The sequence below is a fragment of the Meriones unguiculatus genome, chromosome 17 (genome assembly GCF_030254825.1).
Source record: "Meriones unguiculatus strain TT.TT164.6M chromosome 17, Bangor_MerUng_6.1, whole genome shotgun sequence".
Classification (NCBI taxonomy): Eukaryota; Metazoa; Chordata; class Mammalia; order Rodentia; family Muridae; genus Meriones; species Meriones unguiculatus.
Window position 1 is genome coordinate 51,897,304 of NC_083364.1, and position 22,972 is coordinate 51,920,275.

The 22,972-nt window shown below is 40.1% G+C and overlaps 1 pseudogene; it reads left to right on the plus strand.

Annotated features, from left to right (window-relative positions):
* The window catches only part of LOC110564984 (tRNA-splicing endonuclease subunit Sen15-like), a 41,458-nt pseudogene extending 19,118 nt beyond the window's left edge, over positions 1-22,340 (plus strand).
* The last annotated feature ends 632 nt before the right edge of the window (positions 22,341-22,972 follow it).

Genomic DNA, 22,972 nt, shown 5'->3' on the forward strand with positions numbered 1-22,972 from the left:
AGAGGGATGCACATGGTATATACTCACTCATATAGACATAATATAGGATAAACTTACTAAAATCTGTACACTAAAGAAACTAATCAAGAAGGAGGACTCTTGCTAAAATGCTCATTTCCTATCCAGAAAGGCAAAGAGGCTAGACATCAGAAGAAGGAGAAAAGAGGGAAAAAGTCAGGAGCCTGACACAGAGGACCTCTGAAAAGCTCTGCCCTGCAGACTATCAATGTAGATACTGAGACTTCTGGGCAACCTTTGGGCAGAGTGCAGGGAATCTTAGGAAAGAAGTGGGAAACAGTAAGATCTGGAGAGGACAGGAACTCCATAAGGAGAGCAACAGAACCAAAAAATCTGAGCTCAGGGGTCTTTCCTGAGACTGCTATTCCAACCAAGGACTATGCATGGAGATAACCTAAGACCCCTGCACAGATGTAGCCCATGGCAGTTCAGTATCCAAATGAGTTCCATTGTGATAGGAACAGGGACTGTCTCTGACATGAACTGATTGGCCTGCTCTTTAATTACCTCCCCCTGAGGAGGAAGCAGCATTACCAGGCCACAAAAGAGGACAAGGCAGCCATTCCTGATGAGACCTAATTGACTAGGATCAGAAGGAAGGAAAAGAAGTCCTCCCCTATCAGTGGAGGGTGAAGGAAGGGAGGGATTAGGACAGGAGGAGGGAGGGAACCACGGGGGAGGGGGGATACAAAGTGACTAAAGTGTAATTAATAAAGAAAAAATAAAAAAAACAATAAAAAAATAAAACCTTCCACCTCTTTAGCATTAAAAAAAAAAATCCTACAATACCTCTTCAGTGTGACTTGAAAGAAGTTTCTGCTTTTGTTAGAATTCTAGTCAGTGTTGCTCAGGAAGCCTTCTGGTGCTGGCGTGAGTGGGCTGAAAAGTGAAATCAGTAGCTAGGTCTTTCCTGAAGAATGACTTTGTGTTGGGATCACTCCCCGGGGGTGGCCCAGATACTTATAAAGCCTGTCTGAATGACTGATAGACACAAACAGCCTTTCTGAGAGAAGGGGACATTTTCTTCTCGTGTCCTCTGGCATCTCTTTAACCAGCCAACACAAGAAGAAAATTTTATCACATGCCCTGTAGCCTTCATCGGTTCCCTCAGTGACCCTGTGGCCAGCAAACTCTCATGTCAGTGGCTCCTATCAGACCATGAATAGCAACTGACTTCTCATAGCGGACAGCATTTTGCTTTACATTAAGCAAAACAAATGGCTAGTTGTTGCAGCCTCTGCCCCTTATGGGCAGATCTTGGAACCATGTGAGAAAAATATGATGCAGCAATTGGCATTTGTTACAGTAATAGCTTCACTTCTTGCTACCATTTCCCCCCAATCTTACTGTGTGGTTGTAACATGACACCTGATGTCAGAGAAGTTATAAATTACCAGTGTGTTCCTTCTGATTCTGAAGGCTGTGATGGGCAAGATGAAGATGCCCGAAGGTTCAGTGCCTGTAATGACTCTTTGCTTTAAAGTTGGTCCCTCTGCTGCCTCCTCGTATGGAAGATGGGAAAATGAATTTATCATTCCCTTGTTCCTGCTTAAAATGTGACTAATCCCATTCATGGTGTGTTCACATCTGCCTGCTAACTGAGTAATGTAGTAATGTAGAGTGCATTTCAATTCATGAATTTTGGGGGACATTCAGTCTACAGTTTTTTTTTCTCTCTTACACCCCCTACTTTTCTTAGAATGCTTAGGGTTAAGCATCCCTAGTCTAAAATTTTTCAGGCCAAAATAGTCTAAACCTTGAAAAAGAAATCAAGTCCTAATATGATACTACATATGAAGAATTTTATACCATAAAGTATTTCACATAGAAAAATATTCAAAGTACAATTACTCATGTTCTGCTAACAAAGTACATATACAACATAAATGAGTTTTGTGATTAGATTGGAGATGTTACCTCATTATACTTGTGAGAATATCCCCAAATCCAACAAAATCTGGAATCTGAAACAAATTGAGTCCCAGGCTGTTTGAACAAGCTATGCTCAACATCTAAAGATCCTGTGAACACTTAGGCCTTCTCTTTATCCTCTATTTCTTTTACACTCTGCACTTACTATAGATCCTGTCTTTCCCTAGACATTGAGACCTGCTTTACTCTGTGCTCTATAGGCTTCATTTGTCACTCTCTCAGCCCACCAGAGACTCCAAAGGACCTACCTTTCCTTCTCCTTGGGTGTGATCCTTGATCAGTCTCTGAAACTCTTCTTTTATACAAATATTAGTGAATCATAAGTCTTAATGCTGCTGATAGGCTTATTGTAAATTTGCACTCATTAGGCATGGATTTCAATACTCTCTGACCTTCTCCAGACCCCACTCCTTCTTATAAAAGTTCCTTATCCTTGTATTTCACTTCCTATTTAATTTCAAATAAAAATCCACCCTTGGATTCTAATCCTACCTTTCTGAATATTTCCTTTCAATAAATAAGACCTGATAAGATCAAAGCCCCCGAGTAGAACTTATCCCTTCGGCTTATGCATTTGGCTTTCCACTCCACTCACTCCTTTCGCTTTATCCTGTATCTATGAATAAAATATTGCTCCAGATAGCCATTGTTCATCCATTTCAAGAAACAAAAATCAAATCTAAGTATTTAAGACTTTTCCTCAGACACTGGAGAACATGTTTTGGGAGGAGACCAAAGCGTTCACATCTCTCTTCCAGCTGTCTCTCTGACGAGAGGTGGGAGTCTGCTTAACAGATCACCTGAGGCCCTTGCCACTTAAGTCTATAATTACGTCTCTTGGTTCTGGGGGTGGATGGGGTCTTCGCATAGATTTGCAGTCAGGTGCTGATTGAGGATAGGGGTCTGTGGAAGGTTACTTCCCTCAGACATCAAGTTCTGGGCTGGGATACACAGGACAGCTGCACTAGGTCACCTATTTCTCTGTGTCACCTCTCCACATGCCTCGTGGGTCCTTTCTCAGAACATGGCAGCCATGGTAAGGGGTGGGGATAACTTCAGGCATGCAAATTCACAGCGCTAAGGTCAGGTGATAAAAAGACCAAGATAAAAGCTGCAGATGATGCTTACAATTTACAGTGCTGCAGTGTCACTCAGTCTGGCCTCTGCCACTTACGAGTCACAGGGTCAGGCTGTCCTAACAGACTGTCTAAAAGACTCTTATCAATTAGGGATATACCTCATGACCCGCTTAATTCTTTTACTTCTGGGCTCTGTCTTTAGTCCCCTTATTTTTCTTAAGTTTTCTCAAAGAAAACTTAATTTCGTTAATTCCCCAAACTAGTATAGGTAAAACCAAACTGGTCGCCTTCTAAAGCTGGCGTTTCTGGGGGCTTCCATCACTTGCTGTCTGGTTCATTTATCTCCCCTAGCTCTAAGCTTTTTTTCCTTCCAACTCTTACTGCGGTGGGCCACCCTCCCACCCCCCCCACCCCATTCTGCTTTCCTGCTACCATATAGGCTTGTCCTCACCTTTTGTCTAGAATATTTCAGGAGTTTCTTAAATTACCTTCTATGCTTCCCACACTTCTGTTTTCCAAGTTACTCTACATAACACCCAGATTAAGTGTTCTAATGCACGCTTCATTGAGTTATTTCTCTGATTGAGTATGAACTCCAAACTTGTGCATTCTGGGTTTGCTATGGCCTGTGCGTACTCTCAATCCTCCTTGGTAGTTTTAGATGCCATTATGTTGATTCATGGACCTTCATTTCAACCACCTTAAATGTCTACCATCTATCTGATAGGCATTTTCACCAATATTGCATTCTATGTGAAATAATGCTCTTTTCTACAATTCTCAATTCAACCTCTCCTATTAACTTTTTGCGTGTTCCTGAATTTCTGTGGCACATTTGGAGTGCCCATGTCACACTGTGTAGTCTCTTAACTTTGCTTAAATAGAAAACATCTCTCCGACAGAAAATGGATTTTATTAATGTTTGCATAGCTTTTTATACTCTTTGAACCCAATTACTAGCATTAACTTCTACACATGCCTCCTAGTGTTCGTGGGTTCAATGACTCATCTAAGGTCACACAATTAAACAGCAGAGAAGGGCCTAAACTCCAATTATGTTTACGTATGTGTGTGACCACATTCTGTTGCTGCCTTAAATATTTTGGGTAGTACAAATTAATTCTGTTCATTCTCTAAGGCATATATGTTACGCTGAACTTTTGTTTGAATTGTTTATTTCATCTTTTTCTAATTATGATGCCAAGAATATTAATGCTCACTGGTACAGTGGAAACAAAAGCATTTTCAAAGGCATCTTATACTGACAGAGAGACCCAGGGCAATTTAGAAGTGATAGGCAATCTCAAAATTATCTTGATTATTTTGAATTCCCTTTGGCCCTGCATTTCTGGGACACAGCATTTTCAGATATCATTTTAAAAAGCAGCACTAAGATCAACGTGCATCAATCCATTAACCAACTCTTCTCTGGTATAAAAAAAAATACTGTTTATTTTTTTCCTGCGTAAATTTCAAATTATTTTGGATGTACAGCTCTCTTCTGTTTGGGGGAGTATCTTTATTTTCTCCTGCATATCCTGCTTAAGAAAATGCATCATTAATTGAAAACATCATGTGGGTATTTAGCATTGTCTATGACTATTCACCATGCTTGGAACAAATACCCCTTTTGCATACTGACATATGTTAACCATTCACAGAATTGCAAATCCCAGAGGACCTGTCTAGACCATGGGGAACCCTTAGCCTCTTCATCTTGCCATTGCTTCATACCATGGACTTAGAAGTTTTTCAGAGGTCTGTGCCATTTTACTCTTTGCAAACATCCAGGGCTATAAACCTAGCCCCTTTTCTAACCTGGATGTAGTTCTCTTGGCTTTGTTATTGGATCATTTATTGTTGGAAGCATCATAAACTTGGCTTACCTAGTGGCAAAATAAGTCAACTAGAATATCAAGTTAATTAGTCCTTTGCATCCATTATCTCATATTAAAGCATTTGTGATCTCATATTAGGCTCTTGTTTGCATCTGTACAGCCTGTTTCTGTTCAAATCCAGCTGAGATAGTTAGCCGTGTGAAACTGTGTAAGGCATTTAGTTCCTCTGATGCTCAGTTTTCTCACTCATAAAGCAGAGCCAACCTGAACTCTTAAGGGCTATTATGAGGAGGAAAAGTGAGGAAATATGTTACTTTCAGAAGTGAGAGAAAATGTATTCAACACTCAAAATGTAATTAGAAACTACAAACTACCTAGAAAGGTTTCATTTATCACTACTATGGCATTTTTCTAGATGCTGGTAGAGCATGTGGGTAATTGAGCATACCTGGCCATTAACATTAATACTCTAACCTCTGTGAAGCTGATGGATGGGAAGCAGGTCATTGACTCTCTGCCAGGTCTGAGCTCACAACCAACAAAGCCTGTGTGTGCTGTAGAGCATCTGTGAGCTGGAACTACATAGCATTCCCTGTCAGCTTCTAAATGAGCATGCACCTGAATGGGTTTGAATATTCTGACCACATTAGCAAAACAACTCTGGGGACTGGAGTTTATGACAAAAGTTTGAGCATGACCTTAGTAAATATCAGTGGATGTTACGGTTAATCTCCTGTTAAATCTGTAATAATTGAATGTCCTAAGAATTTATTAAGTTCCTATAGTATGTCAAGCATTGCATTATAGATATAAGAAGGTACACATTAGTAGCCTTTCATGAGACATTTAGAATACTGTCTTGTCTATGTTCAAAGATGAGATTCTTCAAAACAGCATATGAATTAATTAGATATGGCCAAGGTTTTTGCTGACTCAAATGTTTTCCCCATGGGGCTGGAGGGATGGCTCAAGCATAAGATACATTTTTGCAAACATAGGACTGAGCTTAATTCCCCAGCATCCACATAAAAAGCCAGGCACGCATGTAAAATGGATGGCTTCACACTCATGAACACATGGGCAGCACTGAGTGGATTCAGCAGAATTCAAAAAGAAAGCAGCCATGAAGTCTAAAGGGGTGCTGTGTCCAGGAAATATTGTGGGAGACAGAAGAGGGAAGTAGAGTTTAGATGTGGTGAAAATGCATCATATACATGTATGAAATTCTCAAAGGACAAAAAATTATTAGAAATAGCTAACATAGCTATGTGTGCCTATAATCCCAGAATTCAAGGAAAAGCTTTCTGTCCAACACATGTAGCTGAAGTTCTGAGACAGACCCTGTCTCAAGACAAGAAGGCATAGATTTATAAAAGAAACCACCAAGGTACTCTTGTGGCCTCTATGTGAATGTGCATGGGAAAATGCCTCCACTCTACCTGCTAATCTGGGCATCAGTTTTTTAAATGTCCTTGACCTTTGACCATTGCTGTATTTTAATAGATTAATACACCATTAGGCTCATCACCAGGTACACATTGTCATCAGTTTTCCTTGTTTTCTCAAAGTGTTGCTCATGTGGTCCCTTCTTTATCTCTTTTCTTAGCACGTCTTCTCCATAAAGGTGAAGCACTAGCAAGGATATTGCTATGAATTGAGATGTAATGAATAAATGGTCAAGACAAAAGTGGATCATGTAATAAGCACCCAAATAACTGCTCACTACTGGGATTGTTATCTGCTATTGGTATCATCATCATTATCAACCTAGGGGCAGATGGAAGACATTTTTAAAAACTATGCATTATTAAAGGTGGAAGTCCACCAGTTGTTTTGGTATTTCTCACCATGGTAAGGTGTGAATAAAAAGAGTAAGAAAAGCAGGCAAATATAACCATACTACATTATATACAACATGTCATGTCATAACGGAACCCCTTATCTTGTAAGATTAATATGAAGTAAGAGAAATAAGGCAAAATGATAAAAATTCATAGATATTCAAGTTATAGCAAGTTCATAGGTAAACAGGTTCTTTTATGTTATTCACAGCAGTTCTTAGTCTAATCTAAGGACCTTATGTTTAGAAATCTCCATTAGTGTTTAGAGCAGTGGTTCTAACCTTCCTAATGCTGAGGCCATTTAAATACAGTTCCTCATATTGTGGTAACCACCCCAACATAAAATTATTTTCATTGCTACTTCATAACTGTAATTTTGCTACTGTTATGAATTGTAGTGTGAATATCTGTTTTCTGATGGTCTTGGGTGACCCCGGTGAAAAGATCTTTCAACCCCTAAACGTTGACCCATAGGTTGAGAACTTCTGCTCTAGAGTATAACAAGGATTTGTTCATTTCATTGGTCACCTAAATCAGGTAGACTTTCAAAGGCCAAAAGCATCCTTTACTTCAGGTTTGAAGAGCCAGTTCAGAGAAGCTAAACTTTGAACTAAAGCACCAGTCTAGGAGGAGTATATGGAGCCTCCAGCTTGCTTCCTCAGAAGAACACAGTTGCCTCGACTGCGCACACTTTTTGTTGTTATGTCATTATAGCTCAGACCCGTTGACTTTGTTATAGCCTGCCTTATCATCTCATGATTATTAACATTTATATCAACTTGACAGGATTAAGAATTTCCTAGGAGACTTCTAAATATGCATGCAGAGTTTGATTGGGTTAACTGAGGTGGGAAATCTAAGCATGGCCAGCACCATCCCACCAACTGGTGGCCTCATCCTGAATCTAAAGAAGAAAGGAAGCTGAACCCCAGCATTCACCTCTGCTCTCTGACGAGGACCTCATTGTAACTGGCTGCTTCCTTCTCCTGATGCCATTTCTTCCCCATCACGATGGCTGTACCCTCAAACTGTGAGCTCAACGCTCCCCTCCTTAAAGAGCATTTGTTACTACCTTGTCTCAGCAGCAGCAGCAGCAGCAGCAGCAGCAGCAGCAGCAGCAGCAGCAGCAACAACATTAAAAGTGATTATCCTGCTCTTCTAGTTTGACTCTCTTCTTCCTCCTTCCTCTCTCTACGGACCTATCTTCCCTCGAGTTTTTAACTCTAGTGTGTTGTATGCACAACTGTACAAACCGAGGATCTGTGATCAAACGGGTACTGCAGCCTCATGAAATGTGTGCAATATAATGTCAGAATGCTAACCACGTCTGATCTTTTTTATTTTCACTGTTTTGACTAGAGGAATAAAGAGTTCCACAGAGGCTCCTAGCATTCCAAAGGTAGAGAGATATTCACTACTAACTACAGTTTGAGCCTCTTAGGAGACCAGGCCCTAGGGTTGGTTGTGGTTCTGAAACTTCGACGATGTGTCTTTTTGGTGCAAACTGAAGTTTTCGTAGCAGAAGGGATCACAAAGGTCCCTTCTACCTAACCCCCCACTCTTCCCTTGGGGCTGAGTGTGAGCAAATCTACTTTCCCAAACCGCAGGTTAATCCTCAGAAGCTTTGTCATCCCTATAGAGATCGCTGGCATGCTACTTTCTGGCAAAGGTCCCATTTCTTTAGCTTCAGGGTCCTTCCAGGAGGAAAAGTGGTGTGCAATTGGCATAAACAACTCTCAAGACCAAAGGATGGCAGAGGGTAGCCAAGTCACCTACTAGGCAAGACTCTTGCCATGACCTTTCCCTCGCTGAATACTTTTAAGAGAGGCCTTATACCTTGTTTATGCCCAGTAAAAGCTATAATTGATAGAATGGCTCAGATTAGCAGTTTTCAACCTGTGGGTTGCAATCCCCACAGGGGTTGCCTGTCAGATACCTTGCATATCAGGTATTTACATTATGATTCACAACAGTAGTAAACTTATAGTTACAAAGTATCAACAAAATCATTTTATGGTTGGGGGTCACCGAAACATAAGGAACTGTATTAGAGGATCACAACATTAGGAAGGTTGAGACCCACGGGCCAGATTATCGGATCTCCATTGTCTGCTGGGCATTTCTACTGCTTTTTCTCTCATTTTTTTCCTTGGCCACAATGCCTTCTTTGATGTGCGTCCAACGCATCAGACAAATCGATACCCTACAATCTTGATCTGACTTTTCTCTCTCTCTCTCTCTCTCTCTCTCTCTCTCTCTGGAACCTTTCATTAATTCTTCAGAGACTTGGAGATGAGGGCTAATCAGGGTGTGGGGGATTTGGAGCAAGATAGTACCTGAATACAGTGAAGTCATGTTTTTGCAGGCCTTCCTGGCAAAGGGCCATTAGGGCTTCCCGCATGGCATGGAGTGGCTTCCGGGAAAGTATCTGACCTAACTTTGGAGAGACGAACATCCATTGGTCAGCTCAGAGATGGTGTGGAGGAACCTGATTGGCCGCCATATAACCCGGCTGTCTCTTCCTGAATAAAGGAGTGTTTAGCCGCTGGCCCTGACTCCTGGTGTCTCTGTGATGCCTCCACGCCAATCAGCTCTTCAGGCTGAAACCCTTGCCCTCACTCAGGGGCTGGACCCTTTAATAAGTGGTGTTTATTATCTTCACACGAACTGAAAATAGGGCATAATAGACACATTGATCTCCACCTGAAAGAATAGAAACACTGTGACGACAGGAGTCTTTGCTTTGTCCCCGGTCTGTGTCTGTCATCTGGAACTTTGGCTCACCTTGTTTGGTGCACCATATACATATTTGGAAAGTTAGAAGCAGTATCGGGTCTCATCGTTTATTCTTTACTGTCAACTACTGTAACTATATTTCCCCATTTTGTACTCTCTTACGTTTTATTTTCCGTTTATCACCAGCTTCTTTCTGCCTTGTCTGCTCAGTCATGCACAATGGCTGTTCCCCATGCCTGAACTTTACTTTTTACTGCAGTCTACTCCTGCTCGCCCTCTGCCTCAACTTATTTGCTTACTACGTAGGCTTGTAGCTTGATGCATGCAGAAAATTAGAATTATATTTAGCAGCATATTTTCAGAGATAGAATTTCTTGGCCAGTGACAGTACATAATAAATTACTGGTTATCGACACACAGTTATTAACACATAATAACACTGAGATGTCTAACATTTCTGCCAGTAGACACTTGTTTCTATATGCCAAATCTAGGGTCAAGGTAGAAACAGAATGAGTTATCAACATGAAGAACTTGAAAATCTGGAAGAGGAAACTATTCGAACTGTAGCAAAGACAGTAGGAATCTTCTCATATTGCTCAGTTGGCTTGAGATGCTAGGTTTTGTTAGAAATTCCGCAATTTAATTTTCTGTGCCGTAAGTATGGCCAGTATGTAGACACCACAGTTCGGATGGTAACAGCCAGAGTATAACTATACATCTGTCCTGAGCTAAATATGTATGAAATGTTTTAACAGGGAACCATGTCCTCCCCTAGCTGTTGCCACTAATTTTCTACTCACTTTTTTGATGAGGAAATTGGTGTGTGAGTAAACGGGATGAAGTGGGTGTGTGTTGATAATTATGCTGAGGATGCAGCTCCATTTTCTTCTCACCCCTTTCATACTAGCATTCGGGGAGTGAACTTAAAATAAATTTTTCTTTTATTGAAAAATGGAGGTTTTTTTCCTACAATATATTCTGATGATGGTTCCACTCCCCCTCATCCTCCTAATTCCTTCCCATATTCTCTCTCATCTGGATCCATAAATTTTCTGTCTCCCATTAAAAAAAAACAAACAGCCATCTAAGGATAGTAAGAGAAAACAAACAAAAAATAGCAATAAGATGAAAAAAAAACAAAACAGAAGAAAAAGAGCTAAAGAAAAAGCACAAGAAACATGTATAGTCACAGAGACACCCACATTGTCACACACAGGACTACCATAAAAACACAAAACTAGAAGTCGAAGTAAATACACCAAGGAACTGTAATGGTTAAAAACAACAACAACATTATCTGGCTCAAAATTGAGACAAAGAACCTCCAAGGATGGAGGTGAGTTTATTTTATGTTGGCCATCTGTTTCTGGGCATGGGACCTGCTCTTAGGAGCGGTTTGTCTCCCCTGTGAGAATCTGTTGGAGAAAACTAATATCTCATTTACAAGAGGCTGTCAACTGATAGCTTCTGGCTTAGAGATGGGAATCTATATCAGCTTCTCCTTTCAGCTCTAGGCCCCCTGTGGTGCAGACCCTCACAGGTCATGTGGATGCTGCTATAGTCTCTGTGAGTGTATATATGTGTCACCTATGCTTTGTTTAGGGGCCTGATTTTCTTGGTGGGCTCCATCCCCTCTGACTCTTATGCTCCTTCCACCTCCTCTTCCATAGAGTTTCCTGAGCTCTGAGGGGAGGGATTTGATGGAGACACCTCATTTAGGGGTGAGTGTCCCAAAGTCTCTCACTCTTTGCATATTTCCTGTCTGTGGGCCTCTGAATTTGCTCCTAATGGCTGCAGGAGGAAGCTTCTCTGAGGATGGCTGAGCAAGGCGCTGATATAGGAGTATAACACATTAAGATGACATTTTAATGATCAACCTTGTTATAAATTCTCTACTTTTGGGGGGGGGTTGTTTTGTTTTGTACCATGAAAATGTGGCCAGTATGTAGATGCCATATTCTAGAAAAGGCCAGTTGGGGACTAATAACAGTTATGAGATGTTAACCATATGAGGAGGTTCCTAGTTCCCTTACTAGTGTCAAAAGAGCTTCATTTTCCAGATTTCCAAGTTTTTAACATTAATAACTCATTGTGACTCAAGCTTGGCTTCATATTTCGCATATAAAAACAGGTGTTAAACAACCCAATCATCCTTCATGTAATTACCTAAGCCCCCCCCCTCCCCTCACTGACTCACCACATTTTCTGCTGTTGCTACTACCCATATTTCTTTCTCATGCCTTGCCATGCAAATGTTTTATGTCAGGTTTCAGTGGTGACCCATATGACACATATTCAAAAAAGCCACCAGTAGCTACTGTTTCTATGATAGCCTGGTGTTCTGTGTGGTTTAAATATGATGTTTCACTCAGAGAATCTTAAATTTTAGTCCTCCAAATTTTAAGCAATGCTCAAAACCCATGATGGGTCTGTGAAGTTAAGCTATGTCATTATAAGACAGATGTTTCTTGTTTTCCTTTTTCCACATTGTATTGTCAGTACAAAAGAAGGGATAACACACATCACTGGGTGATGATTACAAAGCAAGCCACTAGCACTACATTGTCCCAGTAATCCCTAAATTCACTTGTGTGTACTCAGCGTTAGAAGTTATTTCACTTATTTGTCCTTCATGAAGCAGTAAAAGTTAAATCTATTTCATCTACACTCTGTGCATTTTTCTTCTTAATGTTCTGGGTGTCAGGAAAAGTATGCATACAAACTTCTGTTTCCTAGTAACATAAGAAGAGTGATTAAGTCTGAGCTAAGTGAGTGGCTTTCTTCATGAAGTATCACTGTAAATTGAAAGAGCAATTGACAGACAAACCGCACTTATGAAGCTCTACGCCTGGCGGGTATTTCCTCCAAAATGAACAAAGCAATCCTGTCACTTCAAAGTGAAACTGACAGCGTTTGTTGTCAATTATAAAATCAGAATTTAGGTAAAAATTAGATTTTAGAAAACATGCATATACCTCCATGAACTTGACAACTTCAATTCTTAAAGAACTGTTTTGGTGAGATCAGTGTGTTGTTGAGAATTAAATTTGGTGTTGGGCTATTTAATGTTTATTATTTGCCCTATGATTATCATGGTGGTATTATTTAACCTGCTATCATAATTAGTAAGACACAGACACCTGTTAAATATTATAACTGCCTTGGGCTGGGCAGATATTTCACCTATGCTGTCTCATTAACCTCACTGTCTAACTCCCAGCACCCATCCAATGCCATTCTCTTTGACCAACCTCATCTGAGCTATCTTCCATCCATAATCTATAAATACTTGCTTGTATTCTTCAACTGGGCCTTTCCATGCCATTATTGGAGTCCTTCCTCCTGGTCCAAGTGGTTTATTCTCCATACTAACCCATGCTAACCCATCCTGATGTCCTTCTTTCTCCTCTCTTCCTATCTGTCTGTCTGTGTTCTTCCTGTGATTCTCCTCTTCCCAAAGCCTGGGAACCTTAGCCACACTTAACCCATTCTGCCCTGCCCAGGTTTTAGGCCTTTTAATCAGCCAATCAGATATAATGTCTTAGGCAGACATTATCTTCAACAAGGATAGGTGTATCTTGAGGGCCAGTAATTACCATCAAAATACAAGCATCAGATCAACCCCCAACATCAGTGGTAATAAGACATATGACTTTTATATAGTGTGTGTGATGTTGTGATCTATAAAAAGATCCAGGGGACACTTCTTATCTAGGTGGGGACACACTCCAGACTCCTTAGTGGACGTCTGAAACCTTGCAGGGTTCCAGGCCCTGCCTATGCTATGTTTTCTTTTTTTCTTTTCTTTTTTTTCTACTTAATGACTAAAGAGCCTATAAAGCGAGCACCAGAACTATGATGAAAACAGGAATGATTCATGTCCTGTGTGTTAAAGAGAGATTGCCTCGCAGTACTCAGAATGGCAGAACATTTAAAATTTATGAGTTGTTTATTTATAGAATACCTATTTTGTATTTTCTAGCCATAATTGACCTTGGATAACAGAAATCACAGAAAAGGAAATCAAGGACAAGAGAGGACAGGGACACTTGCTATGTGATGTGTGTTGTACATGTGTTTGTGTGTGTTGCATGTTTGTTCCATGTGTATTGTGTGTGCAATTTATGTGTTGTATGCATTGTGTATATCCTATGCATATTTGTGTTGTGTACATTCCATGTGTGTTATATGTGTGTTATGTATGTTGCATACTGTGTAGAAGTGTTTTATGTTGTGTGTGAGTTGTATATTTTGTATGTGTTGTGTGTGTTGTATGTGTGCACACATGTGGATGAGTGCTCATGCATTTGATCTTCAATTCTTGGTACCTCACTATTAAATCTCTCTAAACCTCTGAAGTGGTAAGATCGCCTTTCCTTTTCTAATGGGCAGATGGTTGGTCCTAGATAGCTTCAGGAGAGACGTTGCTCATAGGAATGCTCAAAGCATGCTTAAAGATGGGGGCTTCGCCCTCCCACCAGCCTCCTGGAGCTTACAGGATCTGAAAGTTGAATCATTCACCAGTAGCCAATTAAATCATTCATGCCAACATTATGAGGTTTCTATAATACCCTGAAGGACTCCATTCCAGAGATTTCTTAGGTGCTGAGCATGTTCCTAAGGGGCGTTGCTCCTGCAAAAGACATGGCCATCTGTCCCTTGCCCTATGCATGTCTTTATCTGGCCATTCGTCTGTATACTCGGGAATGTCCTCTATAATAAACCAATACTTACAAGTAATATGTGTAGCTTAGTTCTACAAGCTGCTGGAGCAAATGAATAAAACCTGAAGAGTGGGGAGTGAAAAGCCTGGCTTACTGACTGTCAGTCAAACACATAGGTGGTGACAGCAAACGAGTACCACATGAAGCGAGAGCAGTCCTGTAGGTCGGGGCCGCCAACTCCTGTGATCTGACAGTATATACAGGTATGTGGTAACAGAACTTGGGTAAATTCTAATTTCTTAGCTGGGTGTGGGCCAGTGAATTGCTTGGTGTCTAGGGCAAGCCTACAGGCATCTGTTGTCAGAAGTATTGTGCAGATGAAGTAGACAGAACAACAATGTTTGTCTTCCTTCTTTTATACTGTATAATGAAATAGGTCAACATTTAGAAAATATCCATAATCCTGTGATTACATGTTTTTCAAATCATCCTTTCATGATGTTGCAAAGTTATATGTATTAAGTGATCTTTTCAGTGTTTTAGCAGGGGGGTTCGTCCAACAGTAGGGCACTTAGCAAGCACGCAGAAGAAGGCCTTCAGCTTGATCTCCAGTAACTAGAAACACAGTCACAAACATACACACACGCACCCGTGCACACACACACCAGTTTAAAATAGCCAGTAATTTTAATGGGACAAAGTTAAAGTTTTCTTGACATGGCTTGATTTGTTGAATTTGTGTCACAGTTTTTTGAAAAGTTAATGAATATACACAAGATGAAGCTGTTCAAATGTATTAACTTCAGAGTTTATAAGCACAAACTCTAGAGATAAGTAACACCCTGTTACTTATCTACTACAATACAAACAGCATTTTAATAAAATGGAAAACTTGGGGCTAGAGAGATGGCTCAGAGGTTAAGAGCACTGGCTGCTCTTCCAGAGGTCCTGAGTTCAATTCCCAGTAACCACATGGTGGCTCACAACCATCTATAATGAGATTTGGTGCCCTCTTATTGTGTTCAGGTGTACATTCAGGCAGAACACAGTTTACATAATAAATAAATTAATTAAAAAAATGGAAAACTTATATAGAATATCAACTCACTCTTAAACTCTTTCCAAGAAAATACAAACCCAGGTTCTACGTAAGTTTTAAAGGTTATCTTGAGCTTTCGGAGCCATTACAGACCAAAGTCATATACTTTGAATGTATAAAATAAGTGAAAGAAGGTCAATGTATAGATTTTGTTTTAAAAAGTAAGGATTTTATTACGTAGTATATTATGCAATGTAACTTCTTAAGACTTGAAGTGAGGCATTTCGATTGTTAAACTAATCTTTTGGGGTTTCAATTCCCCTACTAAATTTATCCCAGATATTTTATTTTAGTGGCTTTTACAGCATGCTTAGTTTTCCCATAAACAACTTCATAATTTTTGCTTTAAATTGCTAAGCCATACATTTTAAGCTAAAAAGCAACAGCAGCATTTTTATACTCAGTGATTTCAATGTAATCCAGTATACACGCATAGTTTCAATTAATTTGCTGACACAAAGAGTTTTAAAAAATTAGCAACATTCAGAGCAAAGGAGACACATTTCTGTGGTCCAGATTTAAAAGGCAATTAATTGCCTTGAACATGGAGCCTCGAGCGAATCGAGAGATGGACTTCCCTGCTCACTGTGTTTGATTTGCGTACTTATATGGTCATATTTTATTTAATAACTACATAAGGAAACGTTTGACCCAGCTGCTGGTTTCATTAAAAAGATATTCAGAAGAAAATACGTCTTCATTTTAACGTGGACTTATTTTTGTAACTGTTTGTATATCCCAGTTTAAAATTGCATCAATCGATGCTTTTAAACTACAGGAAAAAAAAATCATTTAAAAAATTCTACTTAGAAGCATGATGAATACTTTCCATAGTTCAACTCATCTGAGAAGACACCCCAACTGAAGCACATCATTCATTGTCAGCAAGCAATTGTTCTAGCGTTGGAGGAGCAGAGATGCTGCCTCAGAAGGGCCCCTCCACTCCCTTTCTTTCTGCAGTTTACTAATAGCCTCTCCCACACTGTCAGTCAAGAATGCACAGTAAATAGAGCTGATGGCAGAGAACTGTACCAATGACTGCATCTGCATATCCATATCTCAGGAAACACCCTGTCTTTGACTTTGTTTTAATTCAGACTGTTGAGGAATAAGACTAAAGGACCCGGTTACCCACCAGTTCTCAACCCTTCTTCATGGAGTAAGGGCATATATGAAATAAAAAGGTATAGAAGGAGCCTTCGTGATTAAGAGGACCAGGGTTCAAACCCCAGCTCCCACATGGCAGCCAACAACTATGTCTCTCCAGTTCCAGGGAATCTGATGCTTTCTAAAGTTCTCTGTGGGCATTGCTCATAAGTGGTGCACAGATATGCATGTAGGCAAATGACTGTACATGTCAAAATAAATTTAAATTATTATTTTTTGTTTTTTTATTATTTTTTATTTTTTAAATTTTTTTGAATTATTTTAAAATGAGTAAATGTAATCACAAATTTCTGGAAGGAATAAGAACATGAACCTCACACAAAGCAGCTTCAGTGACCATTAGCATCTTATGACTTCCAGACTGAAGGGGAGTTAACCTGCATGTCTCTGGACTTAAAAATAATCAAGTTTATTTCAATGTTATCAATAATCCCACAAATCCAGAAATTATATTGCTGGCTAGAACTTTCCCTATTTTATCTCCATTGTTCAAGTTAGTCACATGACAAATAAGCAGTCAAATACCCTTAACAAAAACAAAAACATTGCCTTCAAGCTAAGGATTCCTGAATCACCTCAAGTGGCATGCAAGCAGAGGAAGGAGGGAGGGTGGGATTGGGAGGGGAGGAGGGAGGGGCTTATGGGGGGATGCAGAATGAATAAAGTGTAATTGATGAAAAATTAAAAAAAATAAAACATGTATATGTGCAAAAATATATATATATACTTACCAGAAATGAAAAAAAAAAAAATAGTTCAACTCAGCGTTTAAGACATTCTGCTGTAATTTCATAATGACAACTAACTGTAGCTTTTACTAATATATATATAAATCCTATGTATGAATTGCTCTGAAACAATGCCAGCATCTAGCATTGGAGTACTCTTGTTTATTTATCAGCTGAAAGATATTATAGTGAGCTTGAATTAGAATAAAAACCAAACATTAAAGTAAACTTCTAGAAAATTTTATACTGGAGGGTCAATGAAACTTTTGCACATATAATAATCATTTATAAATTAATAAGTCTGTAAACATTTTAGATATTTTTACACACACACATATATATATAAATATATCTATATCTATATATCTATATCTATATATACTTTTACTTGCTCATGTTCCCATAACCATTGCTCTCATTTGCTCTCTCCTGTCCTGGTAGTCCCCTCCCCTAAACAGTCCCCCTTGTGTTTTCATGTCATTTGTTTGTGGATGGATCAATAGTTACATGCAGATGATGACAGACAGACATTGTACTAACTGCCTTAGCTCATGTGGGAAGACCTGCTTCAAGTATGGATAGGAACTTCTGATAACAGCCTTGTAAAGGGGGGCAACACAGAAGAGAAGTATTCACCTGAGCTTGGCCTTCCCTCTTGGGGCTGAGTTGCTTGACCTGCTGCCGCTGCTGTTTCCTTTCCTGAGAGAGCCTGTATTGCCACACTTCCCTCCTTGACTAAGGACCAGTGTTACTCTAAGGACTTTGCAGGTTTTCAGTACCATGTTGGGGACTCGGAGACACCCAGCCTCAAGGGCTGAGAAGTTCCACAGATGTCGGTCTCTCCATGTGAGGCAGCCAATGTGAGACTATTCCAAATGCTGAGGCACTCAGACTCAAGGACTGAGTTCTCGGGCTCTCAGCTGTGTGCTAACATTCTATTTCAATATAAGATGATTTAGTAAATATGTGTGCATGTCTGTGTGTGTTCTACAAGTTTTACTCATTAGAGAACCTCTCAACACACACCCATCTCACATATGAGAGAAAAACTGCTATGTTTGTCCTTCTTTCCCCTCTATTTGGAGTAATAAAAAGACAAAGCCAGCCATACCATACTTCCCTATAAAACATTCCCTAAGCCAAGTCTGCTGGCACATGCCCTTAGTTCCAGAGGCAAGCAGATCTCTGTGAGTTTGCAGCCAACCTGGCTTGCATAGTGAGATCCAGGGCAGCCAGAGAATGTCTCTCAACAAAACAAAACAGAACAAAACAACAACCAAAAAAGTTTCTCTTGTTGTCTACATGATTATTCTGAACACCCGGCAACATTAGTTAGTGCGCCTGAGGTTGGTGTAGCCATTTTCTTTCTTTCCTTCTTCAGTATCTCAATTCTGTCTCTCTCTCCAAAGGCTTCCTTCCTCTTTTCCCCTTACTCTTTTCTTCTTCCCCCCTTTAGCATAGGCATTATTGTCATCATAATTCTAAATATCGTCTTTCATTTAAAAAGGATTGTTTCCTTTTCCGCGTCCCCTAGTTCTGAGCCTGTTACATCTCCACCTCTGCCTCCTCTTAATCCTGCGTCTCCATCTTTCTGATGGACCAGATTCTTCTCCGTCTATCTAACATCCTCCTCAATTTTCTGTTCACAGTTTGCTATTCCATTGTCCTCATCTAATTGGGTTCAGTGCGTGATGCATTACAACAGAGCATATTTTCTGTTTTTTTTTTTTGTTATCTCAAGTCAAGACTTCAAACATTTTGGAATTTGCAGGGCTGGAGAAATGGCTCAGCTGTTAAGAGTGTGTACTGCTCTTGCAAAGGACACAAGTTCAGAGTTCAATTCCCAGCACCAAAGTTGGGCAACTTATAATTGTCGTAACTCTGGCTCCCTGGGACCTGATTCTTTCTCCTGGCTTCCGTCAAATGTCAAACGCATGTTCAGCTACACACAGCACACATGCACAATGGAAGACAAAAATAAAATTCCTTGTAAAGTTTGAGATTGATAGATTTTTCTATACCAATAAGACCTTCATTTCGTTTTCTCTCAGTGTGATGGGAAAGGTTTGGACATGTCCCCGCCGCTGTTTCTAAGCTTCCAGAAATTGTCCCTAAGATCCAGCCTTTGAAGTTTTTTATGGTGGGCAGCTGGGCCAGAGAATTTCATTGCATATTAGGCACACACAGACACCCTGGTTGCTTAAAGATATCATCCTCACCTTCAATTTCTGCATTGATCTGTAGAAACATCTTACTACCATAGCAAGTTGTGAAAAGATATGGCCTCAAATGAGTACTCTCCAGGTGTGAACTCACTCTGAATATGTCTTATACAGAATATGTGCTCTTGAAGAATTAATAATCATTTCATTTTCTATGTACAAAGAAGTCATCTGGAATTAGCTCTTGAAAACTTGTTGGCATACTTGTGGGTTTATTGTTATGTTGGTTTCTTTTCTTTCCCTTTTAGTAATAATTTAATGATTTTTCATTATCTGGAGAAAATGAAATATACAAAATGTGGCATTGACTTGACAATCTATTTTATTTAAATTAACAGTTTTGTGCATATATCTGTGGTGTGTGTGTGTTTGTGTGTTTGTGGTTTGTGTGATTGTGTGAAAGTGTACATGTAGGTGTCTGTGTGTCTGTGTGTACATGCATATAGGTTGACATTGGACGTATTCCTCAAGCACTCTTCCACCTCATCTTTGTTGATACAGGTCTCTAGCTGAACCTTGAGCTCAGTGATTTGGCTAGGATGGCTAGCTACCCAGTGAGCTCCAGAATCTGCCATCTGCCTGTCTCGAGATTCACAGCACTGGGATTCTAGACACATAGGGCCATGCATGGCTTTTATGGGGTTCTGGGGTTCTGAAAGCAGGTTCTCATGTTCGTATAGCAAATATGTTACTGACTGAGCCACATCTCTAGCCCTAAATGTACCTTTAATTGATCCACAAGACAAAAGTATGCATTTGTGTGGGATATCTGGGTATTTTAGTACATATATTCATTGTGCAATGTTCAGATCAAGTTAAACATATCTATTTCTTCAACAAGTTATTTCTTTATGGAGAAAATATTTTGAAATCTTTTCTTCATGCCATATGCAGTGCACAGTTCATTAGCTGTAATCAATAGCTATCCTACTGTGCAATAGCACACTAGACTTTCTTATTACTAAATATAACTTAGACACACTAATTAAATTGTCCCAATGCCTCTCCTACTTCACAGTCTCTGAGTACCATCATTCTACTCTTGAATGCTTTGAAATAAACTCTTTACATTTCTATGTTAGAATAACCACCTAGTACTTGTGTCAATCTGCCTAATTTATTTAATTTGATCATTAGCTCAACTCAGATTTCTATAAATGAGAGAATTTTATAGTTTTCCATGGCTAGATGGTGTTTCAAGGTACATAGGTACCGTATTCCTGCTATGGTATTGGTGGATACTTAAATTTTTTTTTGCATTTCTTCACTATTTTAAATAGTGCTACAATAATCATATGAATGCAGATGTCTCTAAAATACTGATTCTATTTTCTTTGTCTAAAGCATATGATAGCTCTGTCAATTTTTTTTTTCTGGTCGTGTTTAGTTTTATCCTAGGTCCCTGGGTTATCCAGCATCAGGGTCCTGGCCCTCCAGGCTGCATCAGGCATGGGATCCCTCTCTTGGCATGGGTCTCAAGTTGGACCAGTCATTGGTTGGCCACTCCCACAAGTTCTGTGCCACCCTTACCCCAGCACATCTTGCAGGCAGGGCAAATTGTAGGTTAAAAGTTTTGTAGCTCGGTTGGTGCCTCAATCCCTCCACTAGAAGTCTTTCTGGTTACAGGAGGTGGCCAATTCAGGCTCTTCATGACCCATTACTGGGAGTGTTAGCTAGAGTAGCTCTTGTAGACTCCTGGGAGTTTCTATTGCACTAACTTTCTACCTTGTCCCCCAAAGTTCCAATTCTAGTCATCTCTCCCAGTACTCTCTCCCATCTCACCTGATCCCTCCTGTTCCCACCCCTACCTATCCCCAGTCCACCCACAACATCTATTCTATTTCCTGTTTTCAGGAAGATCCATGTGCCCAACCCCTACTGAGCCCTCCTTGTTAGTTAGCCTCTTTAAATCTGTGGATTGTAACATGATTATTCTTCATTTTAACTACCACACTTAAAATAATTTTTTCCAGTTCCATCCATTTGCCTGAAAATTTTATGATGTTATTTTTTAACAGCTTAGTAATACCCCATTATGGAAATGTACCACTTTTTTTTTTATCCATTCTTCGACTGAGGGACATCTAGGTTTTTTCCAGTTCCTGGCTAATAAGAATAAAGCAATTATGAACATAGTTGAGCAAGCATTCTTTTGGTAAGATGGAGTGTCCTTTGCTGTTAACTTTTTGATGAACCACTGCACTGTTTTTCCATAATGGTTGAACTAATTTAGATATCCACCAAGAGTGTGAAAGGGTTTCCATTTCTACACATCTTCATCAACATCTGTCATCTGTAGAGGACTTAATGTTGATGTTCTTGTCCTTGTTGTTAGACATTTTTAGTAAATTTGGTGATATCAAATTGCACTTTCCTGGGTTCCAAGTGCATCCCAGGATGTAGCGGCCCTGGCCCGGTTCGAGGTGGTGAGGGCGGCACCCACACGTGGGCTCCCGAGGACGCCTGGATAAGCACACACCCTAAGTACTTAGAGATGATGTAATTAGGTATGGGAGATGCCACCCAAAATTACATAGCATTCTTGGTTTACCTGGATCTCATGGAGAGCAAAAGTTGGCATGAAGTAAACTGTGTCAGATTACCAGAACTACAACTCATCTGCCTCCTTGGCACTGAGATAGAAACATAAGGGCTACAGATGGTGGTCCCTGTACCCATTTCTGCTTCCCTCAGCAGTAGCAAGATAAGGGAAATCTTGAAGGTGCCTCGGAAGTTGCAAGGTGACCCGGAACTGCCGATGTTTTTTACTTTGGCCACAGTGGAGTCAGCTTCTGTGATTGTCTACTATAAACTTACTGATGGATTTATGTAGCCAGACCCTCAGAATATTTCTCTTAGGAGATAACAGCTGTCCTTCCTGGTGCTGATTCTATTCCTGAAAGATTGGATTTTTGAGGTCCATCTGCCTGCTTTGTCTTTTATCTCAGAAGTAGTCAGGATTGACTCAGCGAGTCCCAACTTACAAGCTTTCTTTGAGAATAAAACCTGCAGACTATCAAAGCAGACGCTGAGACTTATGGCCAACTGTTGGGCAGAGTGCATGGAATCTTATGTAAGAAGTGGGAGATAGTAAGATCTGGAGAGGACAGGAACTCCACAAGGAGAGCAACAGAACCAGAAAATTTGAACACAGGGGTCTTCCCAGAGACTCATACTCCAACCAAGTACCATGCATGGAGATAACCTAGAACCCCTGCACAAATGTAGCCCATGGCAGTTTAGTGTCCAAGTGGGTTCCATAGTAATGGGAAGAGGGACTGCCTCTGACATAATCTGATTGGCCTGCTCTTTGATCACCTCCCCCTGAGGGGGAGCAGCTCTACCAGGCCACAGAAGAAGACAATGCAGCCACTCCTGATGTGATCTGATAGACTAAGATCAGAAGGAAGGAGAGGAGGACCTCCCCTATCAGTGGACTTGGGGAGGGGCATGCGTGAAGAAGGGTGAGGGAAGGTGGGATCAGGAGGAGAGGAGGGAGGGGCTTATGGGGGATATAAAGTGAATAAAGTGTAATTAATAAAATAAATAAATAAAAGCATACTTGTTTGAAAGAGAAAAAAAAGAATAAAGCCTTCACAGTTGGAAAGGTATAGTGGTTGCAAATATAGAGTATTTAGGCTAGAA